The sequence below is a fragment of the Diprion similis genome, chromosome 14, assembly GCF_021155765.1.
Source record: "Diprion similis isolate iyDipSimi1 chromosome 14, iyDipSimi1.1, whole genome shotgun sequence".
In the NCBI taxonomy this organism is placed as follows: Eukaryota; Metazoa; Arthropoda; class Insecta; order Hymenoptera; family Diprionidae; genus Diprion; species Diprion similis.
In genome coordinates, this window is record NC_060118.1 from 371,076 (window position 1) to 380,089 (window position 9,014).

Genomic DNA, 9,014 nt, shown 5'->3' on the forward strand with positions numbered 1-9,014 from the left:
AACAAGAAATCGCTTTTTCGACTTCCAGGTACCCTGGTTGCTGGCCAATCTTCGTAATGTCCGTTTATGACGCCCCAGACGAATTTTCTGCGCTCTGGACAGTGCTACGTTACCCTCCAAGGTGTTCAATGCACACTCACAAATGGTCTTCACCAACGAATCATCTGCTGTGCGTAGCAATGCTGATCTCTGCGTTGGGTTCAATTTCTGCAAGGCGTGCAGCGCTGCGGTGTTTGCTTCGGTGAAACCAGCACGAGCTCTGCGTCCGGGCGCGGTACGGCGTATTTGAGGCCTCACAACTGAACGACTGGAACACGATGCGCGTTGCTGTCCTTTATATCCTTTCGCGGAACGTAGACATAGTGATTTTCGTCCGAAGGAAAGATATTTGACTGGAAACGGTAATTCTCTGGGGTGGATTGCTTGAGGTCGAGAAGTAGATATCCGTGCGGCGCTGCGGTAGCGTCGTGATAGGCCTCTTGAACAAACCTCGGATCCTCGGGATATACCTGCCTGGCGAGATGCTGAATCTGGGCGCGATCCCGTGGATTTTTAAAGAAGACTATGTAGTTTGCGTTGAGGCAAATATCTCGTTGACCGTGTCCCTTGTGAAACAGATTCTGCGTTATGTAGAAGACGCTGAGATTCTTATGATGGCAGTGTTGATATTTAGGGATATGAATAACTTTATATTGCCAATATTTGTTTAATAATATAAACTTTAATAACTAATATATATATAAAATAAAATATAAAGAAAAGATATATAATTTTCCCCGTGTGCCTCTTACACGCGGTTCACAGTGCGACGCCATTACGATTTTACCGTTTCATTTTCTCTGTCTTTGCGACGACCGCGCACCACACAAAATTACACACCGTTCACGCGCAACATATATCTATGTTTTTTTTTTGGCTTTCGTTAGACCGCTCGCTCGTACCAACTTATATGAAATAAATGTGTATTTCTCAACATTCATATCAACGTATATGATATAAATGTGTATCATTCAACAGGCAGACCTTGGTGAAAAGATCCACGACAACGTTGTTTGAAGCCTCTCGCATGAGATCATCGATTATCAAGAGTTTCGGATTTTTATCGCCGTCGTAATCGGCGTGTTGGGGTCACCCTTCGCGGTACTCTATACCCTTATTCCCGACGTACAACGGTTGCCATTCGTCAAAGTACCATATCACACGACTAAATTTTGTGTCGCACATCGACGAACCATGACGCGGAAAATTCTTGACGAAATTCGATTTGCCGCATCCTGATAGACCGGCGATGATAGCCGGAAACGGATGTTTCCAGCGTGTGTCCGTCATCAACGAGCGGGATTATTGAGCGAAGTGAGAAGAAGAAGAGAGATGATGCGAGATCTATAAAAGTTTAATCAGTTGAAGACACGTTCTTTTACTATGCAAGCCTGTTCGCGGCGGCGGCGGCGGTACCCCTTCGTGCGCTGACCATGAGCATATTCAAGCGCACGCGGGCCGCGCAGGTACGAGCTTATCGGCGCGGTCATAAACGTACTAGCTGATTGAGCGTGAGACGCGTACGTCATGAGCTCGCTCGTACGCGTGCGCGCTGTGATATCAGCTTGAAAGCAGCGCACCCCGCCGCGGTCAAAGGGCTAGATTTTTTCCGTGCAATCTGAGATTTTTGTTTTTTACAATTTTTCATGCTGGATTAGGATTTACGTGTGGTACTTACCCTTATACGGCTGGGAGCGGCGCATACAAGCGGGTTTCTCCTTGGGTGTCCGGGCACGAGAGTTTCGTCGGTTCGAATAACAGCTGGATGAGGGTAAGAAGCCCTTCGGTGGTCTCTGTCTGTTTGTTTGTCTGTCGGTCGAGCGTGCGCGTGGCCTGTAAACTTCCGTCCGGGTGTTTGTACCGCAGGGGTGAGAAGACGGTAGCGGAAGCGTGAAATTGTTTGGAGGCTGGGTTGATTGTCACCCAGCGCGGTAACAGTAGGGCAGCGTGTCGAAACTGTCGACGCAGCAACGCCTTTTCGCGAATACTGGCTTGTACGTTTTGCACTCGGAGCGAGTCACCACTGCGTGCAGTTCCGTACGGCGAATAGCACGATACTCCAAATTGATGGGTGCAGCGGCTTCGACCACCATCCCTTTGATGGCTTCGAAGTTAATTTTCGAGCTCGCCGTTTGGTTCAGCGTTACACCTTTCAGCTTGCAAATTTCAACCTCTTCACCATTCGGACGTTTGACGATGAAAGCGTAGAACTTTGGCCCCCCAGAGACAAAAGCCCGTATAAAGCTCCCACGGCCGTAAGGCTCCAGCTCGTCCGTTAGATCGCCAAGGAAGTTACCTGTAGGAGGTTTATACGCGTTTGGTCGGTGGTGGTTCCGGGTATAAATCACTGAATCGGTATCGTAGTAGAGAACGCGCCGATCGAGCTTCTCGAGGTACGAGTAGAGCTTCAGCCGAGCCTGAGCAGTGGTGTACGCGGCAATCACGACGTTCGCCAGTGCTGACGGTTCAACGCTGTGTTGCGCGTGCGACCAACGCACGTACAGTACATCGTCGTTCACAGGCAGCAAACTGGACACCTTGACTTCAGGGTTGGTCAAAAGCTCGAGCAGCTGCTGTCGCGTCTTGATAACCTCCGTTTTTACCAGGTTCTCATGTTGCCCAAACTTACCCTAAAATGAGTTTAGACATAATTTAGAGACCGATCGCATACCGGGATTCTTTGCAATACGGTCGCGATCTAGCCGTTCACCCCCGTCACGTTCGTACTCGTCGAGATACCGCATTTGAGCCGACTCGTCCTCGCATTCAGCAGCCCAGCCGCTTGCCTCTTGCTTAATTTTGAGGAAGGTGTTGATGTAGTCGGCGAAATGCCCACCTTGACGAGTAGTTGGATCAAAAGATGTTACCGTATACTGCCAGATTTCGCGAATGCTCTTGATCTTATAGCCCATCTCCACGGCTTTTTTCAATTCAACGGACACCCACGTGCCCTCGAATTCTCGCGCGGCCTCGTCATCATGTCTACACTTGCCCTGACGCAAACTCTGACAACATGAGCGGCACAAAGCAAACATGAGTTTGTCATGCATGCGCACCGGCAAAACAGGGTGATAAAGATTGCGCGGCGGTAAAACACGACATTTGATCAACCCCTCGACTCGCGTGATGTCGCAACCGCTCGCCCCTGTCCGGAGCTTACACTCCTCTCCAACGTAGACCGTCGGGTGGCCAACCGGGAACCATCCATTCTTGCAGATGAACGGATACAACGAACAAACATCGACGTATCGTATTTCCTCGCACGCGTTGCTCGCTGCATCCGTTTTCACCTCGTAGTATCGGGAAGTGTTCCTCGTTCGACCGCCGTAGAACGCATCACGCGGGTTGAGCGCTTCGCTTGTGGCAGTGGCAGCGGTCAGCGGGTGTGTCGCCACGTACTCCCTCATCTCTCCTATTCTCTTGAATTAGTAAGACGTGTCAAAGTGAGCTCCGTATCTAATCCCACATATAAAACAAACCGAATATCGGAAAACGTCGGGAGTGGAATCATCAGGTGGAGAAGGACAGTGTGCATCAGCTACCGCGATATCTCGTCACTGAGCAGTGCAGTTTTAAAGATTCCTGCACTTGAACATTTTGTATAATCTTGCGTGGTATCTCGGCAGACCGTTGGGTTTGACACGACGGTGTATTATCCGTGTGAGTGTATATACGGTAGATATTTCGATACAGCTGTGTTTTGATTTACTATCACGCCAACTACCAGGGGGCCAGCGCGTATGTGGGTTCAAATCACCGTGGTGTTTGTGTATCGGTCGGTGCCTGTCATTAGCTACACACCCACACACAATCAGACATTATTTGAATTTTAACTCTATTACATACAATAGAGTGTGTGCACAACATCTATCCGGTATAGAGGGTTATAGCTTAATGCCCGCTCTCTCCCGCCACGACTATCAAACTGTATACATGATAAGCCTTCTCTCGCTAGTGTAGAGCGTCGCGGGTGTGCAAATCTGACACGTGTGTGTGCGTACACACCTGTACGGTGTCTCTATAAATGTGAATCCGTTGGCGAACATATCGCACCTCCCTCTCCATCGCGTCTAATCTTCCTCACAACACGAACCAGAATACACACTCTCTATATTCTTATCCCCTCTCTCAGCTGTAACGTTCGCCCTCTCTCTCTCGCTACGTCTATCACTTCGGAAAAACGACAAGCTCTCTCTCTCCAGCGTAAAGCGAGACGGGTGGGGCACTCTGATCTGTTGGGTGCGTGTGTACACACACCTATACGGCGCTTCTACAACAGTGAACCCGCTAGCAATACTTATCGTCTGCTCTCTCTCTCCCACTGCGCCTGTTTCGGACAGACGAAAAGCTCACAATGCCAGCAGTAAATTGCGGGATCTGCTCGAAGTTTATTGCATCGGATGATATACTGCGCTTATGCGGGGTGGAGGTACATGGCTTCCATAGGGCCTGCGTTAAAAACAAGCTGGGTGTCTCGTCAATGGCTCAACTGCCTACGAGCTTACACGTGGACTGTTTCTCTTGTCGCAAACGCTCGGCTAGCTCTATGGGTGCATCAAATACAGCACAAAATAGCCAAAGCGCGCCTGTGGACATCTCGCAGGCCTTACTATCCACGCAACTAGCGGGTTTCTCCCAACTTATCACGGCTCTCACGGCTAAGATAGATGGATTTGATGCTACCATAGGCACAATCCCATCACTCTCCGACAAACTCGACAAACTCGATGGTGTATGCGACGGCATAAACGAGCAAGTTGCAGGCCTTGACGATCTTCGCACTGACGTTCGGGACTGTCTCTCCCGGTTGGACTCTGTTTCCACGAGGCTGGACAATATTGAAATCACCACTGCATCGCTGTCCGAGTCGCTGGGCACTCTCTCCCGACGAGTTGATGTACTAGAACAACGTCCCCCCACCACCACCGGAGCTTTGATTGATTCTCGCATTTTTGACCGCGTAAACCAGCTAGAGTACGCACAACATGTGACAGATCTCGTCATTGCTGGGCTCCCGGAATCAGAGGTAGACGACCATGATAATGTCATCGGTCTCTGCGGCGTGTTAAATGTGCATATCGACCGCTCCCAAATCACCGCAATCAGGCGTATGCGGTCAAAAAACAGCTCAAACAGCACAAACAAACCACGCTTACTTTTCCTCTCAGTTTGCTCGGGTACATTGCGGAACTCGATTCTTAACGCCAAGCGACCTAAGGGGCAAATCAACGCGAAATGTATCAACGCGGCCTTCTCGGAAACACAAATTATCTACATTAATGAATTTCTCCCCCCGCAGCTACACACTCTTCTAAAACGAGCAAAGGTCGTTGCAAAAGCCAAAAAATACCATCACGCTTGGGTCCGCGACGGGGCAGTCAATATTAAAAAGACGCAAAATGCACCGATTATACGCATCATCCACGAAGACCAGCTTGAGGCCCTACCATGACTCGATGGAGCCCCCCCGCCGCCCATTGCCACCGACTCTACCCTGCCTCGACTCCGAATTTGTCACCTCAATGCCTATACTATTTTATCTCTACTAAATCTCATCACCTGGCTGAAAAATGGCATCGCAATAGTGCTACACTTTCTCTACACTCCTACAGTCTCACACTCACATACTCAAACACTGATACTACCTCACTCGTCTAACCACTATACTCGCCTAACAACTACACTCGTCTTACGCTACCAAACTCGTCTATGCAGGAAAAGGAAATAAGCATATGAGTAAACAAACAAATACCACAAATTAGACTTAAGTTAATTATAAGTAAACCTGTCTTCTCACAATGAATTGCTGTTTATACCAACGGATATTTATCCTAGTATAATAAAAACATGTTCAATCAATCATCTCCTCGTTTTCCCTCAAGCCTCGGTCAAAGACGCATTCCCACTGCTCTGTCACGCGGTAACCCAGTTCACGCATATGCTCGGTCTTCGCAGGAGTTTCTTCGTAACGCTTGTCCAATGACTCATCATTAACGTTACGTCTGTCGCGGTTGATCCGCAAACATTCGCGACAGCCGTGCCAGAAGCACCCGTGGAACTCGAAGACGTGCCGCGTGCCGTCGCCCGCGACATGGTATCCGTCCACCTTGCGACCTGTCTCCGGAATCCGAAACTCACGCCCGTTTACGGCATGCCTGATGTAAATGCCTAGCTCGCGCTCCTTCAGGACTAGCCATTCCAGAGCCTTGCGAGACTGGGCGTCGGCAAGTCAATAGCCGCCCGGTGGCAGGATACCTATTCGCTCTGGTTTTGAGAAATTCTTACGGAACACCGCCAAGCAAGCCGAGGCAATTGTCATGCTCTCGGTCAAGGGACACACTCTGCCGCATTCCGGAAATACGTCCCTGAATGCTACGCACGCGCGCCGCAATATATCGACGTCCGACCGGCAGTACGACAGCAATTCCGCATCAAAGTCAAACACTTGATCGTTCGTTACAGCCTCGTTGTACCACAAGTAAAACTCTGCTCGCGCATCGCTACTCATGGTATCCGGAGAGTAAAACTTTGCTGCGGGAAGCGGTCCCACGTAACGAACGTTTTCAGGGGTATTGAAAAGGTGAGGGAATACACCTTTCACGGAAGCAGCCGGTAGTCCAAATGCCTTCGGTAGCGCCGATAATGCCATAGGCATATACGCTAGAGAATCTAGGAAACGGGTGTGCCCCGTTTCTAGCATAATGATTTTGCTACCGCTTAAGATGACCTGCGGCGGATTTCCAGCCTGCTCAACCATATGCCGCAGTATGAATTGCGCGTCAAAACCTTTTGCATTGTGTGCAATGCATACGATACGTGCAAAGTCGTGAACGGGCCGAGTAGCAAAGTCTACCAGCTCCTTCACCGGATCCCTCCTAAAAACAAACTCACGTACGAGCCCGCAAGCGGAACAGCCGTTCGATATGTCGTGATCGTGGATACATTGCGTACACACTTGGTGCGCTACGCACAGGTTCGGCACATGTATGTTCGTCGTCGCATCACCGTCCACCGTCTCGCATTGCTGCATTTCAAAATCATAAAAAATAAAGATGTATCATTTTGGCCTGGTCGCGTCTTTTAGTGGCGTCATGTAGCAGTAGTGATTGTATGGTCTGTTGCATCGGCACGTGGCGCAAAAAGGAATTTCACAAATGTGATTCTGTCTCGAAAGATTTACGAATCGCCCGCAATCCAGGCATAAACGCAGTGTTGTACATACGGAGCGACGCGGACTAAAGGAGCCGATCCTGCGGTGATACTCCAGGCAGCCGTTACCGCGAAACATGCGCCTGCAATCGGGACACTGGATCTCGCGAGACTTGCTGTTGCGCGGTAGCGATGCGAGGAACTGTGGGCACTTTTCAGAGCATCGGTGTTCGTACCCGTTGTTAAATTTTCTATTGCAGGGTTGACAAAAGAAGGCTTCTGCTGCCACCGCGGTTAAATTGACAATCGGACAATAATGCTGTGCGTCTGGATAGTACAGCAGATTCAAACGGTGCCTGACATCGCCTGTTCCGGTTGCTCTCACCACGGCAGTTCCGTCGTAAAATGCCGCTTCGCCGGTACCTAGCCTCCCCAACTCGTACACTGTGATGAGCAATCCCTCGCGTGCCAGATAGTTCTGGAACTGTGCGATTTCATACACCGTGCACCCTGTTGGCGGAATCTCTACACCAGCGCTCGCAACAAGATTACGAGCCTCTGCACGCTGAATGCTTGACCTAGCAAATCTCACTATCTCGTAATGCTCATGCAGGGCGCCGCTGCGGGCCGGGCCCCTCTCGGCCTGAGCCTTGGCTACAACGAGGGCGCGAGGTAAGCATAGCCCGTTGCTGTTGATAATCTACACGACGGATTTTTTAAATACCCCCGCATGCGTGATCAGCTTCGGCTTTCCGCGGCCCGTCGGTACGCCAACGCTGTGTACCGGTACTGTGTCACGGTAAAGACACTGTCAACGCCAAACTCTGATGCACTCTGGGCTACGCTAAAAACTAGCTTCCAAAGGTCAGTGTACCGCGAGTCCCTCACCGGACGGAACGATAACCACGCAGGGCCTTGACTGAAGCTATCAGCGCTAAACGTGAAACCTATGTAGTCGTTACTACAGCACGTTGCTACGGCATACGCATGCAGGTCTCTGAACGCGTCCTCCAGCCACCCCACTAGATTAACACCCGATTCAGGGGCCGCAATCTTTATTCGTAATTCGCGCCCAGTGACAGCGAATTTACGAATGAATTTCGACGATTCACCGATAACCGTAAAACGGTTACCCAGTGAACTAGCCCCGTCCTCAGATGTCTGACTTGACTCAGACCCACTCGCAGCTTCACTCTCCCGTTTCGTTTCCCTGCCCGTGCTTCCAGAGTTAGCTGTCTCTGGCACGTCGTCGTCGTCGTCGTCTTCGTCATCGTCATCGTCGGACTCTAATGCCGCGTCAGAATCGTTATCGCGATTCATCCTGACTCTACCCTCACCGGTCTGTAAACCGGAGGTCTGGCACCCTCGTTAATGCTATATGGGCCAGCATCTCGTCTGACAATGGGTATCCCTGTTGTATATACAAAAACAAAATTCATCCTAAATCCTGTAGTAACGAACCGTCAATCCAATAGGTATTGTCAAATCTCGTAGATTTTACTAGAAACGCACACTGTCGAGTACCCGCGTGTTTACTTCCCCACAGTTTAAAAATCATCCTCATCCTCTGGAGGCGGTGTGAATGTCAGCTGTGTGAACACTCCACTCTCGGGAGACAGCTCCCACGAGAATATCACAGCCTCATCCATCGGCGATATTTCATAACCGACCCCTTCTTCATCTTCTTCTTCTACCCCTGCTCCTTCTGGCTCGCGAACAACGACCGGCTCTAAATATCCGCCCGAAAAGAAATTGTGCGTGAGATCATATCAGAATACCCTAGTTACTTCCCGTTTGAAAACTTTTCCTATACCTTGAATATGCAA

General features: G+C 50.0%; 1 long non-coding RNA gene across 1 annotated transcript; it reads right to left on the reverse strand.

Annotated features, from left to right (window-relative positions):
* Positions 1-3,124: 3,124 nt before the first annotated feature.
* LOC124414673 lies at positions 3,125-7,799 on the reverse strand. Its single transcript, XR_006930055.1, has 4 exons — positions 7,767-7,799; positions 7,345-7,351; positions 5,487-5,491; positions 3,125-3,248 (listed from the first exon to the last, which is right to left on the reverse strand). It is a non-coding gene; the product is annotated as an uncharacterized LOC124414673 (long non-coding RNA).
* Positions 7,800-9,014: the final 1,215 nt, after the last annotated feature.